The sequence below is a fragment of the Felis catus genome, chromosome B2, assembly GCF_018350175.1.
Source record: "Felis catus isolate Fca126 chromosome B2, F.catus_Fca126_mat1.0, whole genome shotgun sequence".
Classification (NCBI taxonomy): Eukaryota; Metazoa; Chordata; class Mammalia; order Carnivora; family Felidae; genus Felis; species Felis catus.
Genome location: NC_058372.1, coordinates 67067957 through 67088470, shown reverse-complemented (window position 1 = coordinate 67088470; position 20514 = coordinate 67067957). Strand labels below are relative to the sequence as shown.

The 20514-nt window shown below is 35.9% G+C and overlaps 1 long non-coding RNA gene across 5 annotated transcripts in view; it reads right to left on the bottom strand.

The window, feature by feature from the left end:
- LOC111560482 overlaps window positions 1-20514 on the bottom strand; it is a 471269-nt gene that overhangs the window by 8581 nt on the left and 442174 nt on the right. For 3 of the 5 annotated variants that reach the window (XR_006597918.1, XR_006597917.1, XR_002742325.2), the window contains one exon: window positions 543-727. This is a non-coding gene — a long non-coding RNA (uncharacterized LOC111560482). Of the gene's footprint in view, window positions 1-542; window positions 728-3368; window positions 3384-11015; window positions 11074-20514 lie in introns of those variants that run through there. The other 2 variants (XR_006597919.1, XR_006597920.1) reach the window with 2 other exon arrangements.

Here is a 20514-nt window from a genome sequence, read left to right as displayed (position 1 = left end):
ATACTGAGTTAATTTACTTAGAAATTTGTTTCCTCCACTAGATTACAAGCTTTTGGAAACAGAGGTTGTGAGTAATTCATAATTCATTCACACTGATGCTTAGCATGGATCTGAGGTAGAGCAGGCACGCAATAAATGTCTGAGGAATCAACTTATAGTCACCTAAAATTAACTGTAGACTCAATGTCTTGCTTCAGAACAATAATGCTCAAGTATATTAGGAAAAGGCAAATAGATGTTGAATACTGCAGCTGGCCAGCGTTGTCACTTACTTGGTACGATTACTAAATATTTCAAGAAACTAGTTAAACTTTTGATGTTTTGCCTCTCATTCTATTCTAGAGAACTCGTATACTAAAGTTCCTTAGACATATGAGGGCAAAGGAGACATGTTCTTCTTTAAAGCTGCATAATAAAAAAAGTAGGCAACAATACTATTTCACAAATTAGGTGGGCACAAGGTCAAGCATTGTCTCAGTTCTACATAGTTTTTGTGGCTTGGAAACTTCTGTTAGAGGCATCGTATTTTTCCTAACACTTACCTAAAAGGACATACCTAAGGTTTGGAAATCAGTAGAGAACATCCATTCCTGAGAAATTTCCAATTCTTTGTGGTTCTGGTCAAGATGGTCAAAAGCACTGTGCCGTATATCCTCTTGGTCTGGTCCCAGGCTGAGCAGAAGAAGATCCCTGAGGTCCAGGTTCAGATACTGATTAACCACAGCCTCTGGGAAAAGCAAATAAATGCCTGGGTTTCAGTTTCCATCTCTGTGACGTGTCAACATCAATTCTGCTCAGCCAAGAAGAGGTTGTCTATCCCACAGAGTGAGGCCAGACTGCCACTTTCACCATCCATTTCAGTCTCAACACCTCCCTGGCAGAAACACCGACCAGAAAAGCTCTACCTTTTAGCATGGATTATTAGTTCTTTAAGATCCTTGTCAGAAATTAAGCCTATCATTTCCGTTTTTTTTAACCATGAGCAATATTCGCGGGACGGGTTCTGCTTCTGTTTTATCTAGCCTCTGCTGACCATCTATACTCTGAAAGTTACCAAGACCTGTAACTTCACTTCTTTCATCTTTTCAGGAGCAATTTTTATAGCTTTTTTTCCCCTTTCCTCGTAAGCCAAATATTAGGTGCCTGTTGCTCACACATATTATTTAAATAAAGACACAAATTGCATTTAATATTACCAATTGGAAAAGTGTCTTTGAAAGGTAGTGAAAGCATTTGGATAGTTCTCAAAGAATTAGGTTAAATGTAATAATTTTTTCTTGGCCCCAAACTGTATTATTTCATGATCAAACATTATTTGTCAGAAATAAGAATCTAATACAAATATTTTAAATGCATTTAACTCGCTGCAATCTTATTTAGGATTACGAGAACAAGATGAATGTATTTTGCACTCATTTTTTATTTTATATTTTTATATTTTTATATTTTATTTTTATATTTTATATGTTTTATTTTTATATTTTATATTTTTATATTTTATACGTTAAAGTAAGCTAAATTTTAGAGGCATGTGAGATTATAAGAAAATGTTGCCATGATTATCTGTGTGAGGAAAATATTAAAATGAAAATATCAGTTATGATAAGTCTTGCATATTTTATGGAGATAAATGTGAAAAATAAAGGAATTTATCCTAAATAATATAATCCACTCCCTTGGATCAATTATCACTGTCATATGCTGAGTACTTTCAGTCAGTGCATAGTAATAACCAGCTATACTGGTCAGACTTTGCCATTTGGAGAACATATCACCTATCCAACAATTCCTGATGAGACAAATTCTTAGAAACTTTAGAAGAGAACTATGGTAAAATAAAGCTGGTAGCCAAATGTATTTAAAATTATGTAACTTGGGGCGCCTGAGTGGCTTCATCGGTTAAGCATCTGACTTTGACTCAGGTCATGATCTTCCAGTTCATGAGTTTAAGCCCACGTCGGGCTCTGTGCTGACAGCTCAGGGCTTGGATTCTGCTTCGGATTCTGTGTCTCCCTCTCCCTCTGTTCCTCCCCCACTCACACTCTGTCTCACTGTCTCTCTATCAAAAACAAACAAAGAATAAAAAAATTTTAATAAAAAATAATAAAAAATAAATAAAATTATGTAACTTAACTCCTGATGATTTTAGAAAATTAAGAAGCCAAAATGTCTTATTAAAATATATTATGAAGTCAACCTATTCAAAATAGTAGCATGGAAAAGCTACTTAGAAGAATGCAGTTTTTGTCCTTAAAATTGAAACACCCTAACTGTAGATGTATGAAATGTATCATGCTATGAGGCTCAAAAAAACTCAGATCAAATTCACAGGGGGGGGGGGGGTCTGGCTCGCTAGGGGCCAATCTTTTCTCCTTATTTAGAAAAATGAGTTATGGAGTTTTTGTAAGGTTGGGTTGTATGCAGTTGCTGGAGGGAAAATTCAAGAACTAGAAGGATAGAAAAGGAGATGACCTCACCTGGTCTGCATTACATAGTGAATAGATGGGTGGGAAAAATCAGAAAAGACATTATATGGCCCCTTCGATCAGGAGTCAGCAACCTTCCCTGTACAGGGTCAGACAGTAAATATCTTTGGTTTTATGGACCATTACAGTTTCTGTTGTAACCACTCAACTCTGTTATGTAGCATAGACAATGTGGAAATCAATAAGCATGACTTTATTCTAATATAACTTTATTTATGGGCACTGAAATTTTATTTTTGTGTGCCATGAATTATTCTTCTCTTGACTTGCTTTCAACCATTTAAACACATAAAATCATCGTCAGTTGGTGGACCATGCAAAGACAGGCCGTAAGCCAGTTTTGGCCTGCAGGCCGTGGTTGCCTTAGATGAATGGATGGTTTTTTGCCTGGATGGAAAAAGAAGACTTGGAACCAGAGTTGTTGCCTGGGGAGCATCCACATGCCACATCTCAATGCTTGTGGTGAACACGACCAGGGCAGATCACACCCAGTTTTGTTTTGACCAGCACTCAAGGACACTGTGGGTACAGGATAGTGGCAAGCAGCGAAAAAACAACTCTTTTGAACTATAAAGACTGGGTTGGTTTGTAGCTCTTCATAGTCAATGTGTGTCTTCTCCAAAAGCCTGGAAACTTAGGGAAAGAAAGGGTTCTGTCAATCACATTCCCTGCTCTAGCCAGTGTTCATCCCCATGCCTGGCACATAGCAACAATCTTTACATATTAGATGAACTGAACTGAATAGGGATTTCAAAGGGACCCTAGGAGGGTCCAGTCTATTCCAAATGAATCAATTCTGTTGCCTTATGATAAGGATTCTGATGTGGAAAGAAAAAAATAAAATAATATAAAGTAAGAGCTACGGCAGAAACTTCTACTTACTTATTTCACTAGCGAAAATGTCACATGACAGCTTTGAGTGACTTTGACAGCTAAGAAGGCAAGAATACATTATGTAAATGCAGCTCTACGTATTTTTAACAGAACTTCATACAGTTGCTGAGTCTATATAAAGTTTTCTGCAAACTTTAGCTGATATATAAAGAACACCACCAGAACGAGGCCTAATGAAATGTGTCTGCTTCAGCTGGAGCACAGAAGCTCAGCCCGTCCTCTGCCCCTGAATCAAATCAGGAGCAGATGGTAATTGGGACCAGATGAAATTTCAAAGGGGAGAGATGCAGGACATTCCAAAGTGCACACTAAACTTTTTTCCACAAAGACTAATGTTAATAATACAGACATCGTATTCACTGAACTTACACACACTGCAACTGAATTACCTCGAAAGTGAAGCAATTCATTTTTACAGATTGACATCATTAAGTATTTGGGGAAAAATTAATAGCAATCGGTAACTTCATAGGTCTTTTTTTGTTGTGTTTTCACATGTTTCATTTTACAAAACCACTCCTTGTAAAAGGAATAGTCCTTTTATATTTTGCTTTTCTTTACTCACAGCAATCCTTCAGTTTCAGGAAAAATGGACTAAGCCAGCAAAACAAAACAAAACAAACAAAAATCTTTCTGGAAAGTATAAACAGTAAAGCTGACTTAAAAATTTCTGTCATATATTCTATTTTTCCTGCTATATAATCCCAATACATTCTTTAAACAAATAAAAACTCGGATATTTAAGTGATAATGCTCTCAACTTTAGTACAAGCCTGAAACAGACTTTTTGAACTTCAGAACAGCAGTGTTTGACAGCTATTTATCAGATGACAGCAGCCATATGGAAAGGTATTCTTCCCTATTTATCCCCTATGGTGCCCGTGCATATTACTCTAGTGGTGGCTCTCACCACCAGCCATCAGCCATGCCAAGGAGATCATGTCTGCTGCAGATTAATCACATTGAGTGGAAATCACTGAAGATTACTACTTGGGATGTTAGACTAGCAGGAAAAGCAAGGCCTGAGTGTGAAATAGTCACCTTGTAATGATGTAGGGGACAGGTTAGTTAGATAAAAGAGAATGCCAGGATCACTGTCCTCCTCAAGAATCTTTGGGTGCTACAGTTAATACAGTGACCCAGCCAACTAGATTACCTATTTCTCAGGACACACACCTTCTGCTTACTTGTCTTTGGGCTTTTGTTCATGTCATCCTATTGTCTATTCCCTGAAACTGATGACTCCTTATCTTCAGGACCTCAGAACCCAAGTCTGTGGTATCTCTCTCTTCCACAGTAGTCCAACAGAAGTTATCATTTTAACACAGAGGTTACAAACTTAGCTGCATACAGAGGCCAAGATCATGATGAATGAGATAGGCTGGATGTAACAAGGTGCCCCCTTACATGGAGCCTCACTGTTGCACAAATGTGTTTCATCTAAATAGAGGTGATTCCTTTCTGACCCACTCGTGTGTGCCACATGGGAATGTGGGCCCAATGTTGCCATGAGTTCTTATTTTTAAAAGAATTTTGTGATGTCAGTGTGAAAATTTCTAATTTGTAAGTGTTGGCCCTTATAAATATAAATTATCAAATATGTGTATTGTACATTATTGGCCTGAGAGCAATCAGATTGGAATCTCTTCTTAACCATTCATTTGATAAATTCATTTATATGTGGTACTTAAAGTGTTTTACATTCACTATATGAGCATCATAGGTTTTACTTAAATGGGCCATGATTTTATAACACTTACTTTTTCTTCCTTATACAAATAGAACACAGATTCCTTTATATTGAGACTATATCATGTACATTTTACTTCACATACATTTTACATGTACATTATGTTGAGACTATATCATGTAATTTATACATACAAGTGTTTAATAAGTGGTAATTTGGTTGATAAGCTAATTAAAATTTTAAAAGAAAGTGAAAATTAAGTTATCATAGTAAGGTATAAAGGGGTAAAATCAAAATGGAATAATAGAAATTTTTCAATAAAAATATGTCTTAAGAAATATTATTTAGCTACAAAAAAAGAATGAAATCTTGCCATTTTCAACAACATGGATAGAGCTACAGAGTATGCTGCTAAGCAGTCAGTCAGAGAAAGATAAATATCATATGATCTTATATGTAGAATTTAAGAAACAAAAGAACAAAGGAAAAAAAAAGAGACAAACCAAGAAACGGACTCTTAACTATAAAGAAAAAACTAATGATTACTAGAGAGGAGGTAGGTGGAGGGATGGGAGAAATAAGGGGCAAGGAAATAGGGATTAAAGAGTATGCTTATTATGATGAAAAAAATTAAATAGAGCACCTGAGGGTTCAGTCAGTTGAACATCTGACTCTCGATTTCAGTTCAGGTCGTGATCCCAGGGTCAAGGGATCTAGCACCATGTCAGGCTCTGTACTGAGCGTGGAGCCTGCTTGAAGTTCTCTCTCTCTCTTTCTCTCTCTCTCTCTCTGCCCCTTACCCACTTGTGCTTTTTTTCCCTCTCTCTCTCAAATAAATAAATAATAAAATGGAGAAAATGAAGATACAAATACTCATAAGGTTGACATTAATGATATAACATGCATTGTAGGCTATTTAAAATATTATAATTGTTCATAAAACTTCAGAGATTTTATTTATTAATACAGATTTTATTTATGTCTACATTAATGAAACTACAGTAGATTAATATGACATACAGATGAAAGAGACACAGGAGGCCCATGGAAGTCAGAGTTGAGAATGTGAATGAATTTCTTACCTAGTTAAGAATACCTCAGGAACTTGGACAAAATGGGAAGAGTAAAGGCGTGGAAAAGAGAAGGCCTAACGCATCTGCTATGCACTTATTTCAATGGAGCAAATCTAGAAAAATTATTAAAGTAACCATTGCTTGATAAGCACCATGTTTACCACAAATGATTTGTCTATAAAGCTGGAACAGTTATCATCTTACTAAATATCATCTGCTTAACTCTTTAGGAGCTAATTACTCACAGAACTTTGCTTTTAGCAAGATAATGCAAAAAGAGAAAAATACCCTACAAATGCACTCAGATACTTTAATTGACTCCACATTATCAGAATCTAGAAATCTGATTATTTTTAAGTAATGAAAGTTAAAAGAATTCTTACTAAAAGGTTTAGCCATGGTCATGGTTCCCAAAAGTTTTCTTACACCATTGCACATTTCTCCAAAAATAAACAAACAAGGGGCACCTGGGTGGCTCAGTTGGTTAAGCAGACGACTCTTAGTTTTGGCTCAGGTCATGATCTTGCAGCTCCTGAGTTCCTGAGTAGGGTTCTGGGCTGACAGCACTCTCTGCCCCTCCCCCAATCGTGTGCACATGTGCGCTTTCTCCCTCTCTCTCTTTCTCTAAAAATAAATAAATAAATTTAAAAACAAACAAACAAAAAGTAGTTCTGGCTTCTTGAGCGAGCACACAATATTGGGTAAAATAACTTTTTTCTGTCACTATTAAATAGTCTGTTCTTCTTAGGCTTAATAATAAACAAAGTATTAATCAGAAAAAATATATATATATATCCTAAGAGAAACACTAGCCCAAAAGAAGCATTTGCTACAAGGCTCAGATGAGATGTGGGGTCTGAAAAATCTTTGTAAATTGCAGAGAACTATATAGATGTTAACTGTGTTATTGTGCAAAAAATACACAGAAACCTTTGTACTTCTATAACAACATAAACAATGACAATTTTATTTGCTCACCCATTAATGGTTGATACTTGTGTCTACTTCTGATGTATTGTTGGTAGTTTGACACAAAAAAGAAATATCTGAATAAAGTCATTTTCAATTCTTCAGGATTTCTTTCCTCTGTATCAATTTCCTTTCAAAACAAGCCTGTGTTTTGGATTTCAGGAAGCCCATAAGTTTGAGCAGGACAAAGAGAAATAATGTGAGAAGAAATAAACTAGGAAATTCCAAGGCAGAGCTTTTTACTTCTCTTTGTTTACTCTGGTAGCATAGCTCCCTTGAGACAGAAGTTTTTAAATGAAATCTGTTTCCAGATGAATAACTTCTTAAGAAAAAGAAATAATTAAAGTTGTTTGAATGAAAATCAAAGTTTTATACTATTACAACGATGGGAAAGATATAGAAAATGCGCCTTTTCTTTATATTTTATAAGGTTTTATATACACTCATTTGAAAAAGAAAACAGTGAAAATAAAATGTTATTATGTTTATATCAAAAAGCAACAATTCTTTCTGACCTCCTTGAGATGGTCAAAGAGGGATGTCAAAGAGGGAGTTCTGTTTGCGGTGAAAGGTAGGTCATTTATAAAATCACTTTCCAGTACATGTTACATTTTAGAGGACATCATTATGCTCTAATTGTTTCCCTTTCTCCCCAACAAGGGGCCTTTTTATGTCTGAAAGGGATACATTTGGAGTGACCTGAGGTTAACTCAAGCCTCTCTTTTCACATTTCTACTTGGGTTCCAAATGATGGGCTTGCCTCTGTCCTTGGCATCCAAGCAAGCCAATTCCTGACTGCCAAGTCTAAGTGAGAAATGGTGAGCAGATTAAAAGGAAAGTGGCATGAAACCCTCCCATCAGGAACCAAGAGTAGAGTCAACAGTGAAAGAAAGTGTCACTGGGAGCAGGTCTGGTTGGCCAAGAAGGGACTGAGAGACTCAGGGTCTCTTTGCTTTGTGGTCAGTCATGGGCCTTCCTCTGTGAGTCTCTCTCTCTCTCTCTCTCTCTTGCATTTTTCAGTTGATTTGAGATGTGAAAAATATTTATGAAAACCAATGGTGTTTGGGGTCAATATTTTGCTTTCGATACACAAGCTTATTCAACCGTCTGGGTTACTTGCAGTCTGTGTGTGAAAGAAAGAGGTTAAGAAAAGAAAAATTTTAATTCAAGAATACATTTGAGAGGGAAGGAACTTTTCAGTTACAGATTCTTCTGACGAAGCCTAGCGTAATTGAAGACCATTTTTGAAGTTTATTAGCTTGCTGGTGACATTGATGAGATGCCAGTATCCAAGGAATATATTTGTTGTAACTTTCGGAATGTGAGGAATTTGGGTCAACTATACTTTCTATAACTAATCATCTTTCCTGGAAGCTTCCACTCTGGTCCTCCGGCTCTCACCTCAGCTGCCTTCAGCATCTTGCACTGGGAGCCCATGGAAACTTCTAAAGGCCAGAAAAAAAGTGAGCAAGGGATGGGCACATGTGGAGTATTCTAGACAGAAGCAGCTAACAGAATAAGAGGATTTTTAACAACCCCAGTGATACCTCTTTTCAAATCATCCCAAATGTTAATCTTTATATAAAACAAATATAAAGCTTTGACCCTGTTTTCTTACTGGAAAGTCATCAACTGACAGCATAACAGAGTCCAAAATGGAACCTCTAGGTTCTGCTTTAATACATTGTTTTTATGTTAAATAAATTTTCATTGTATTGACCAACTATTTATAAATTAAATAAGCTTTTTGAGCCTAAATATACTCATTAGTAAAATAGGAAGAAGGGAAAGTTGGCATATTTCCCATCTATATGATGCCTTCTGAATTCTTTGTGTCAAAATAGCTTCACTAAGCAATTTAGGATACTAAATTGGCCTAAACAAATGAGGCCACCTCTAATATTATTCAGACAAAATATACATCCTAAGGCCAGAAAAAATCATGGTCATAATGATTTTTATTTATTTATTTTATTTATTTAATTTTTTTTAATATATGAAATTTATTGTCAAATTGGTTTCCATACAACACCCAGTGCTCATCCCAAAAGATGTCCTCTTCAATGACCATCTCCTCCCCTCCCCTCCCTCCCACCCCCCATCAACCCTCAGTTTGTTCTCAGTTTTTAAGAGTCTCTTATGCTTTGGCTGTCTCCCACTCTAACCTCATTTTTTTTTCCTTCCCCTCCCCCATGAGTTTCTGTTAAGTTTCTCAGGATCCACATAAGAGTGAAACCATATGGTATCTGTCTTTCTCTGTATGGCTTATTTCACTTAGCATCACACTCTCCAGTTCCATCCACGTTGCTACAAAAGGCCATATTTCATTCTTTCTCATTGCCACGTAGTTCTCCATTGTGTATATAAACCACAATTTCTTTATCCATTCATCAGTTGATGGACATTTAGGCTTTTTCCACAATTTGGCTATTGTTGAGAGTGCTGCTATAAACACTGGGGTACAAGTGCCCCTATGCATAATGAAAAAGAGAAGCCCATTTTATTTTTAAAAAATTTTAATGTTTATTTTTGAGAGAGAGAGACACAGCACAAGCAGGGTAGGGACAGAGAGAGAGGGAGACAGGCTCCAGGCTATGAACTGTCAGCACAAAGCCTATAAGGGGCTCGAACTCACAAACCTTGAGATTGTGACATGAGCCAATGTCCAATGCTTAGCTGACTGAGCCACCCAGGCACCCCGAGAAGAAGCTCAGATAAGATGTTTAGTGCATGATCCTTTGGGGTTCTAAGATTTGAAGCACTAAACACACAAAGTCTCCAACCTATGCTTCTTTTATTCAAATGAACTTAATGGAGTACTTATTGAGACCAACAGAATAAACTTAATTTGCACAAACTATAGGAAGCCCCAGAGATTGGAGGGTAGCAACTACTCAATGTACACCCAATGTCTGTTGTTTAATGTGTCTTAGAGACACCCTCTCAGATAGCAGCTTGCAGAACAGCGTCCTGTGAATCATCAGGAGCCATCCGCCCCTCTTTTAACAAACCTGGGTCACAGTCAAAGTGACCATTTGGAATCGCAGTTTTATTCCATGACCTCACTCTCATATAGCCCTACTTTTACTTAGTTGTTTAGTTCTACTTTTTTTTTCTTTTATATTTCAAACACCCGACTTTTAAATCAGTTTTTAATGTTGAAGGTTTTTAACAAGGGTCATAAATTTAAAGGCCTTCATTGCATGTGTACCATATTCATAGGATTTCTCAAGGTCTATTTCTCTTCCATTGTCTTTGTTATCTGCTAGGATTTAGTTGGCCTTCCTATCTTGTAGATTTCATAGATATAAAGTAAGGAATGCATGCTGGGCTGCCCAGAGCTATAACTTTTCCACGTAGTCAACAGAAATAACTCAAAATACAAACTAAATAATCTCTTTTTAAAAAGTGAAGTATAATTGACACACAGCTTACATTAGTTTCAGGTGTACAACAAAGTGATTCAACGACTCTGTAAGTTATGCTGTGCTCACCACAAGTGGAGCTATTGTCACCATACAATGCTGTTCGAACACATTGACTATATTCCCTATGCTGTACCTTTCATCCCATGGCTTATGCATTCCGTACCTGGAAGCCTATACCTCACCCTCCCCTTCAACCATTTTGCCCATCTCCCCCACCGCCCTCCTCTCTGGCTGCCACCAGTTGTTCTCTGCATCGAAGGGTCCGTTTCTGCTTTTTTTGGTTGATCAGTTTTTTTAGATTCCACACATAAGTGAAATCATGGTATTTGTCTTTCTCTGTCTGACTTAGCATCATATCCTCTAGATACATCCATGTTGTCAGAAATGGCAAGATCTTACTCGTTTATGTCTGAGTAATATTACACTGCATATATTCTACATACGTATATTATATATACATATATAATATACATACCACATCTTCTTTATCCGTTCATCTATCAGTGGATACTTGGGTTGCTTCCACATCTTAGCTATTGTGAATAATGCTGCAACAAACATAGAGGGACATAGATCTTCTCAAATCAGTGTTTTTGTTTTCTTTGGGTAAATACCCAATAATGCAATTACTAGATCATATGGTATTTCTATTTGTAAGTTTTTGAGGAATCTCCATAGTGTTTCCCCCAGTAGCGAAATAAACTAAAATAATCTTTTTTCAGTTTTTTGACGTTAGGAAGTAATTAAGACAAAAAGAACTACAGTAATATTTTCTCAAAGTAATTTTGATTTCAAAAATTTCTACTGGACAAACACTCTCAATGTGTCATTCAAGCATGAACCTAACAGAGGATTTAGTTAGTTGGAAACCTTGGACTGGGTTAAAACTGGTTTTAAAACCTGTTTAAAACCATGTTTGCCAGCTAAGATTCATAAACCTCTAGGGGATACGCAGCCATCTGTGGGAGGAATGAATACTCAAAATAGTAAGGGAATCAATTTTCAAGTCCTCCCCTTAGGCAGTCTTCCCTAAAACTCACTTGCCCCTGAAATATCTTGGTTGAAAGCATTCAGGCAGGGCTGGCTTTATGGGCGTGTGTGATCCATGCAGGAGCACAGGGCCCTGCCCTGGGTTTAGTGTTCTGCTATGATGACCTTAAAATTCTTAATCATTTTTTAAGAAGGGCCCTGCATTTTTTATTTTGTGGTGGACCCCACAAATTATGTAGCTCATCTCGCATTCTGTCACCACCCTTGCTCTGTTTTCTGGCCACTCCTTTTCCCAAAGCATTTCTTCCACTTTAGAAAAGCTGTACCTTCACTTACCAGTCTTACTATTACATTGTCCTGGAGAAGGGAGGACGAGGAGGATTTAAGAACCATCTGGCAGCAAATAAAGGGACAATTAGAAATATCGATGAAAGTCTTGGTAGGACCTCCTGTTCTTCTCTGCTTCTATATATCTCCTTAGGATTAAATTTGGTGTTAAAAATTTGGGATCTTGTCATTTGTGTAAATGTTCTGACTGCTAGAGTAATGAGAATTCTTATTCTTGCCCTCACTGATTTCATCCTTGGATTGCCTCCAAAAAATGCAGTGCTCTGGAGGGAGGGTCTCATATGGGCAAAGCCAAGCAAACAGTAAGAAACGCTGAAGGTGGCAGCACCCAATTCCATCTAGGTCACCAGTCTTAGGCAAGGCTATGAGCCTTTTCCATCCTCCCCACCCCCCCTCCATTGACCTGCCCACACCCAACCTTCTTACCCAGCTGTTCTGGAATTCAAATTCACAATTAAGATACTTGCCTTGAGGTTGAAAACTAACACAATTATTTAAAAGGAAAGATAAAAGTAGACATTTTCAGACAGAAGTTAACTCAAATTTAGTTGATTGGTTGATAACTGGGACTGGTTTGGAAAATTAGATTTTTTTAAATAAACTTTTTTTTTTTTAGAATAGTTTTAGATCTACAGAAAACTGGAAGAGAATTCCAATAGACTCCTCATGCGTTTCCTATTATTAATATTTCATATTAACATCTTACATTAATTAGTATGCTACATTTGTTATAATTAAGAACGAATATTGATTCATTCTTATTAACTAAAGTCCATATTTTATTTAGATTTCTTTAGTTTATACTTAGTGTTCTTTTTCTGTTCTGGGACTTCATCTAGGATATCACATTACATTTAGTCATAATTTCCCCTTAGGCTTTTTTGACTGTAACAGTTTTTCAGACTTTCCTTACTTTTGATCACCTGGGCAGTATTGTGGAGTACTGGTCGGGTATCTGGTCAAATGCCCTGCTATTTGGATTTGTGTGACTTTTTTTTTTTCAGTAGACTTTATTTTTTTTAGAGCAGTTTAATGTTCACAGCAAAATTGACTGTGACCCCCTGCCCCCACACATGCATAGCTTCCCTGACTATCAACACCCTCCCACCAGAGTGGCACATTTGTCACAATTGATGAACCTACATTGACACGTCATTGTCATTCAAAGTCCATCATTTACATTAGAGTTCACTCTTGATATTGTACATTCTATGCTTTTGGACAGCAACTAGATATTACAGGGATGTTTCCCATAATTGAATGAAGCATACCTGAAGTTCCAGTGTTTTTTACTGAAAATCAATTATTGAGCAGGTGTTAAATGCCACACATTATTCTAAAAGTTTGAGATACATTAATAATTAGAGGGGGAAAAAGGACCAAGGTTACAGCCCTCACATTCCAGAGAAGACAGACTAAATAAGTACGTTATGCTTTCTATTAGAAAGTGGTAAGTGGTAAAAAAAATAAAATAAAATAAAATAAAAGGTAAAGTAGAATAAAGGTGAATTCAGAGTACAAATTGAGAGGGAGCTGGAATATTTAATAAGGTTATAGGCCTCACTCAGATGGTATGACATATACAAAAGGTTTCTTTAAAATATTATTTTGGCAAAAATATACTTAAATTAATAACATTTACATTTTCCCAATGATTGCTGAACACATTGTGTTAAATGAGATGTCTCTAAGTGAAGAGGATGGTCCTAATTAATAGTCATTTCTGAAGTCATATTAATGACCTTGGTCATACACTTCCCAGTAGATAAACACCTCTACTGTGTAACAAAACCTTTTGCAGATCAGGTGTTTTCCAATTTTCAAATAAATTTGAAGAAAATCTAATTGAACAGCACCTTGATAAAGTATGGAAGTGTTGAATCGCTAAATTGTGTATCTGAAATTAACATTACATTTTATGTTAACTATTTGGAATTTAAATAAATAAATAAAGCATTAATATATACATTTCGATGCTATCTTTTGGCATATAACTCAGAAGTAGGTCAAAGAATTGACTCGCATTGCCATACCAAAATCTATTTCTATCTAGTTGTTGATGTAAACAATGTTCATACATATCTAGCTAGCTAGCTACCTGTCATCTATATCTATAAAATCCGTCATCTTCTTATATCTATAAAAACTAAAAAAAAGGACAGAGTTATGTTGAACCTTATTTTATGCTAAAAAAATACTTATTCACAGACACATGAACTAGCTGAAAAAATAGCCTAATTCATCTCATTAAAAATTCACTCTAGATTTTACTATTTATGCTTAATAATTATAAAAACAAATATATTGGTAGCTTTGATTATTTAAAAAACATTTTTAACCTTTATTTATTATTGAGAGACAGAGAGAGACAGAGCATGAGCACGGAAGGGGCAGAGAGAGGAGGAGACAGAATCTGAAGGAAGCTCCAGGCTCCGAGCTGTTAGCACAGAGCCTGATGCGGGGTTCGAACTCACAAACCCAGAGAGACCATGACCTGAGCCGAAGTCAGACACTCAACCAACGGAGCCACCCAGGCGCCCCATAATTTTATAATAAGGATAATTGTAGTGTTAAGTTAATCTGAAAACATATATAATGTTTAAGTGTCATGGTCACAGGTAATCAAAAATAATATTTCAGTTTATGTATATGTCTTTGTTATGAAAAGGCAAGAAAGATCATCAATAAAAGGATTATGAAGTTATAAAATCATATTCATTGGGATTAAATTCTGTGGGAGAAAACGAAATGGAATTGTAAACTCAGGGAGTAAAAACAAAAAGATAAAATTTCTAACTGTTAAAGAAGAGTTATTTCATATGTTTTTATAATAGACAACGATGGCCATCAGATTGCTCTGTTTTTTATATTCCATTGCATACATCTGGAAGAGTCATAGAACACTATTTTGTGACAATATTTATAGCTGCTGTACATTATACTATCTCTAATTATTTATAGTTATGTTGGAAAATTTTCGATATTAAACATGTGAGAGGGGACAGTTTTTCAAAATTATTTAGGAATAATCTCAGCAAATATTTGCAGACGCCACACCGCTGGCCTGGACCTCCTCTATGTTTTCATAAAGAATTTTCCTTCCTTGGGTTCTTTGATGTTGCATCCTCTGTCTTCCAACATCTCTGACCTTTATCTTCCTGTTTGCTTACTTCTCTTCTCCATATAATTCCTAAATCGTGAATACAAGACTCTTTCTTCAGGCTTCTCACACTCTTATTTCACATTCACTGTCAAAATAATCTATTTCCTTTAACTTTCATTCTGACCTCGTTGTGGATGGGTCCTAAACATAGATGGTGGGGACACCAGCCTTTGTCCTGTACCTCAATGCCTCACTGCCAACAGCCTGCTGGTAATGGTATCTAAAACTGAAGGGGCTCTATCTCCTCTCCCTTAAGCAAAATCACTTGTTCTGCCTCATGTACTGAAATAGTTTTGCTATTCTATCAGCAACACTGCCTAAAACTTGATGTAATTTCCCTACTCTTCTAAACCCCTCCCATTGTTGATTTTTGTTTTTAAAAAGCTCTGAGTATTTATGTTTGGCAAAAATGTATATGAACAGTAAGAGATGTGGCTCAGTAACTGAGTATTACTCCTTTCTTTAATCAATGAAATCTAACTAGGAGGCGGCTTCATAAACAATGAGTGGTTGATATGTTTAGCAATGGTATAAAGCATCTGGATTTAGTACTTTTGTGAAAATGAAAGCCCTTCTAATTATTCATTCTATGGTAAAATATTGATGAAGTGGAACCCATCTCCCAAGTCTCTCAAGTCCATAGGATTATTTGTTGAAGTTCAAGTTTAAAAGACAGTGATAAATAAAAAAGAAAAGCCTTATTTAAAAAATAACAAATATTTCTTTTAAAGCAATTTCCTATATGTCCTTCACTATGAAGATGTGCAAGGTGTTCATAAAACAACTGTAAAAAAAATTCCAATTATCAATATGTGCACTTGTAATAACCCTACGAAGATAGCAAAGTATATTGTATACTTGTCACTGCTTTGAAATAAAAAAAAATTCCTTGATTAATCCTGTATTTACCGGAAAACAAAATTACTCAAAACACATCTTATCCCTAACCAGTAGAATTAACAAGGCTTTGTTAATTTGTTTCCAAATGTATACAGAATTACCTACTACATACCAAAGTAACTACCACTTAGAATTACTCAAAGGGATTACCTTTTTTTTTCAAAAATAGAAAAATCAAGGTTTTTGAAGTTAAGAAGTGTGTATTTTAATCAATAAGGAATACTGAATGAAATGTCCTTCTAAATTAAAACCAAAGAGGGGGCCCGTGGGTGGCTCAGTTGGTTAAGCACCCACCTTCCGCTCAGGTCATGATCTCAGAGCCTGGAGCCTGCTTCTGATTCCGTGTCTCCCTCTCTCTCTCTGCCCCTCCTGTGCTTGCTCTCTCTGTCTCTCTCTCTCTCTCTCTCTCTCTCTCTCAAAAATAAACCTTAAAAAAATTTTAAATTAAAACTAAAGGGATATAAGATATATATTGCTAAATTATATGGTCAAAAATCATGGCTGAACTTAGCAAGATTAAACATAGTTCTTATTATTAGACACATACATTCAAATCCCTTACTTTATGGCATCATTTGTGCCATATTTTTTATGGAATAGATAGAATATAGACCGCTTTTTCTGGGAAATTTTTTAAATCACATTTAGTAGGAAAAAATATGTTCTAATAGGGAAATGGATTCATAATTGGATAATTTTTACATAAGTGGAAAATCCATAAATCTGATGTAGAAATTGTATCATTATGGGTATGAAATAATGTAAGTAGTTTTTCATTCTAAAATATCTAAAAAATAATTGATTTATTGAATCAGAAAACCAAGTACTTTTACTCTTTCAGTTTATAAACTGACTAAATTTATGTTTGTACCTATAGTTTCTTAGATATGGACCTATTTAGGTAGGGAATATAAAAGTATATTACTTATTTTAATCACATCCCTAAACTCTGTCACATAGATTTTAAGTAAAAATAATTCCTCTTAGTCTTTTATACTAATAGTTAAATTTGAAACTATATCACTTAGTAAAAGAAAATAGTATATGTTTCATAGAGCAAGATAAAAATTAGTTACTTCTTTCCTAAACTAAATGCAACTTAACTAAGAACACTCTCGATTAACTTGCTAAAAAAATATCAGAAGGTCAATATTTTAGCCCATTTTTAAAAATTTCGCTGCGTAGAGACAGTATTGTTTTGCTTCAAGTTCTGCGATATCTACAATAATGGTAAGAACTGCGAACTCGCCTTCACAAAATTACTAGGAGAATTCACTGAAAACTAAGTATGACATAGTGATATACTGCTTGCCTGGAAAGCTAACGAAATTTCCCTAGTGCTTGATCAATGTTTGATTGTCAAGGAAATTAGGTCAATTTATGTATCATTATTAAATTGACAACTACGAGCCATCTCTGAGCTGAGCGCTGCCAGTTTCACAGTTTCGCTTCGTATTGGTTCTTTCAATGTGTGCTTCACTCCACAATTGTAAGTTTTGCTTTTATTTATTGCAAAATGCTTTAAATCAGATAATGGTGGGGCGCCTGGGTGGCTCAGTTGATGAAGCGTCCAACTCCTGATTTCGGCTCAGGTCATGACCTCACAGTTGTGAGTTCGAGCCCCACACTGGGCTCCCTGCTGACAGCGCAGAGCCTGCTTGGGATTCTCTCTCGCTCCTTCTCTCTCTCAGTCCCTCACCCACTCACATGTGCTTGCTCACACTCTCTCACTCTCTCTCAAAAATAAATAAACAAAAAATTAAAAAAAAAAATTTTAAATCAGATAATAGTAATGCTTGAATAAAATTTAACTTAATTATAGTAATTTAAATTACCAAGTCCATTTTTCATGGCAGAATATTTTGTAGAATTTGGGATGATAACCAAAAAACTCTATTTTATTTGGAGGATATGGGGTACATCAGAAGTTCCACACAATAGAGTCTAGTGTTAGCATGCTAAAACAGATATCTATATGAAAAGAATATGATACAAAAACCATAGTATTGAAAAACATAAAATTTTAGAAGCTAAATGACTTTTTTGAGCTATGTGGAACATATTTGTGTTATACTTTGATAAATTACTGCAATAAAATATTTTATAATAGTTCCTTCTTAAAACAGGGGTTTCACAGCACAAAAGCAGGCAAGGGGAGAAACTATCATGTATCATTTTTTTAAATGGCTGTCATAAAACTTTCTAGAGTCTCTGACCATGAAAACTTTGTTAGCAGTGGTGTTTAATAGGTCAAAGAAAGCCAAATAGCTAAATAAATCAGGCTGAATATATTAGCTTTTTTCTGATAGATAGTGTATATTGTATGCATTCTTTCCATTAAGTTAATCTTCCATCAAAATCCAAAGAGGAATCCTTTAAAGATAGGACATAATCTTTCTGTTTCAATAAAATCTCACATGATGAAAAGACTTCCCATATCAAAAAAATATATAAATGCCACGTGTCTAACAACAATTCAAGCAAAATGATTCATAATTTTAAACATCATTTTTACTTTTTTTTTAAGTGGTATAAATTAGCCCAAAGTAGGAACTACCTGATGATGAAAGAACTGCCAATCTGACTTACAGTTCAGGAGAGACCTTATAAAATGCCGTGGGCTATCACGAATTACATTTTAAAACATGAGGTATGTTAGTTTTTAATAGTAATGTAAGGAAGGCCTACTTGAGTTGGAAAAGAGTCTGGGAAGGCAGAATTCTGTAAAGGAATCTGTTTTTGTGGGAGCCCACTCTGGGCTGTGGAAATTGCACTCAGTGATGGTTTGCGTCTTCCTGGATTCAGACAACACTTTTTAACAATACCTGAAGACAAGTGTATGTGCTTGGTGTAGGGAGATGATTTTTAACTCAGGAGCCAATGAAAGGATTACTAGAGAATAAATACACTACATATAAGTCATTAAATACCAACTGCATACACACATGTTCTCAGATAGAGTATAATCACAAAGCTCAAATAATAAGCTGTATAATCCCAGCGCTAAATCCAAATGTTTGCAACTAGAAAATTTGACGAGATCCTTATTATTGGTTTAGGAAACATGTTTTCATCCCCTAAAGTCTGTCCAAAACTCGACTCTGTGTGGTTTGTTCATGCTTATCTGTCTCCATACTGGTTCAGAGCTACAGTAGAAGCACTTTCTTGTAACAGAGCTAAGAAGCTCCTTATACACATCTCTGTGTTTGTTCATAATTATACAACATTCACATGTCTAAGATTCTCCATCACTTTTTTTGGTAGTTCTAGTTCTTTCTGGTTTGCTACTACACATACCCTTAAAATTCTGGCATGTAAGCAGGTTTGCTACTTTCTCTACATCATTATTGGGTGGTACATGGCCAAACTTAGATGTCTAGCCCAGCCCAGCAATCATTCTCGGTCTCTGTCTCTCTTTCTTGGTCCTAAGGCCCTTTGTGGTCATTTTTGCAGGACCCAAACTCTAAAATGACAAATGAGTATAGTATTATTCCTGGATTTCATTTCTTAAAGCCTGGGTTGGTCTCAGAGTGGAGCTGCTCTGGTTAAGAATCCAGAGCATGGAACTGTTGGGGATCTAGAGCTAAAGCCTGGATCAGGCTGAATGGCCTTTTCTGCTGAGGCATGAAGAGACTGAGAAGAAAAAGAAAACAAGACAGGAAACGGGAATGGGTTTGGAGTAGGAAATGGAAGGCAGAGCCTCCTATAAGGAGCTGTAGCTGCTAGTCCTTTCAAAGGACACCTTCAGGCCTGCTTATGGATAGAAAGGAGGCAAGAAGGGGACTGCGCATGATTGGACATCAGCTTTATGAGAAGGATACTTGCAAAAATGTGCTTCCATTGAGCCAAAGTCACTGACCCTATGTCATTTCCTTTGTTGAACTATCAAACACCTTTCATTCTTGTACCGGTTTAGAAATTCCACACCGTACCGTCAACAATTGGCTCTCCAGGGTTCTCTTTCTGGGTGTTACTTTGTTTGTGCTTGACCTGTATCTCAGGGATTATGGCTTACAATTGACCACTGGGGTTCAGGTACAGTTTAGCAGAACTGAGAAAGACTTTTTGAAGATCATTATCAAGGAACAGAAATCGGGGTGGAGAAAATCTTCAAAGCATGTTTAAATTCCATGGTTTAGATAATGTGAACTTAATTTTAATCCTTTGGGGATTTGTGAATTTTTATTTGGAAACTATAACATACAAATTGGAACTTTATTATATTTTCTATTTTCTAACATAGGTGAGACCACAACATGATTTAGTAATTCCTTTACTCACTTATAGTCAGCAATTCTTACCTGGGAGGTTTGTTATTTTCATAAAATTCCTACCTTCAACGTCACATTCTGTTTTACAAAGAGAATAAAAGCCATTAAACATGTATTTTAGTCAACAAGTATTCATTGAGCACCCAATATGTGTCACAATCTTCTAGGTGTTACGATGCAATGGTTGGGAGATACAGTTAAACTGCAACTATAATAAATATGGCCCAGTCCCAGCTAACTGGACATCAAGGAACCTCCAAAGGGCTTTCTAGAAAAGATGATCTCCCTTGACAAAATGCAAG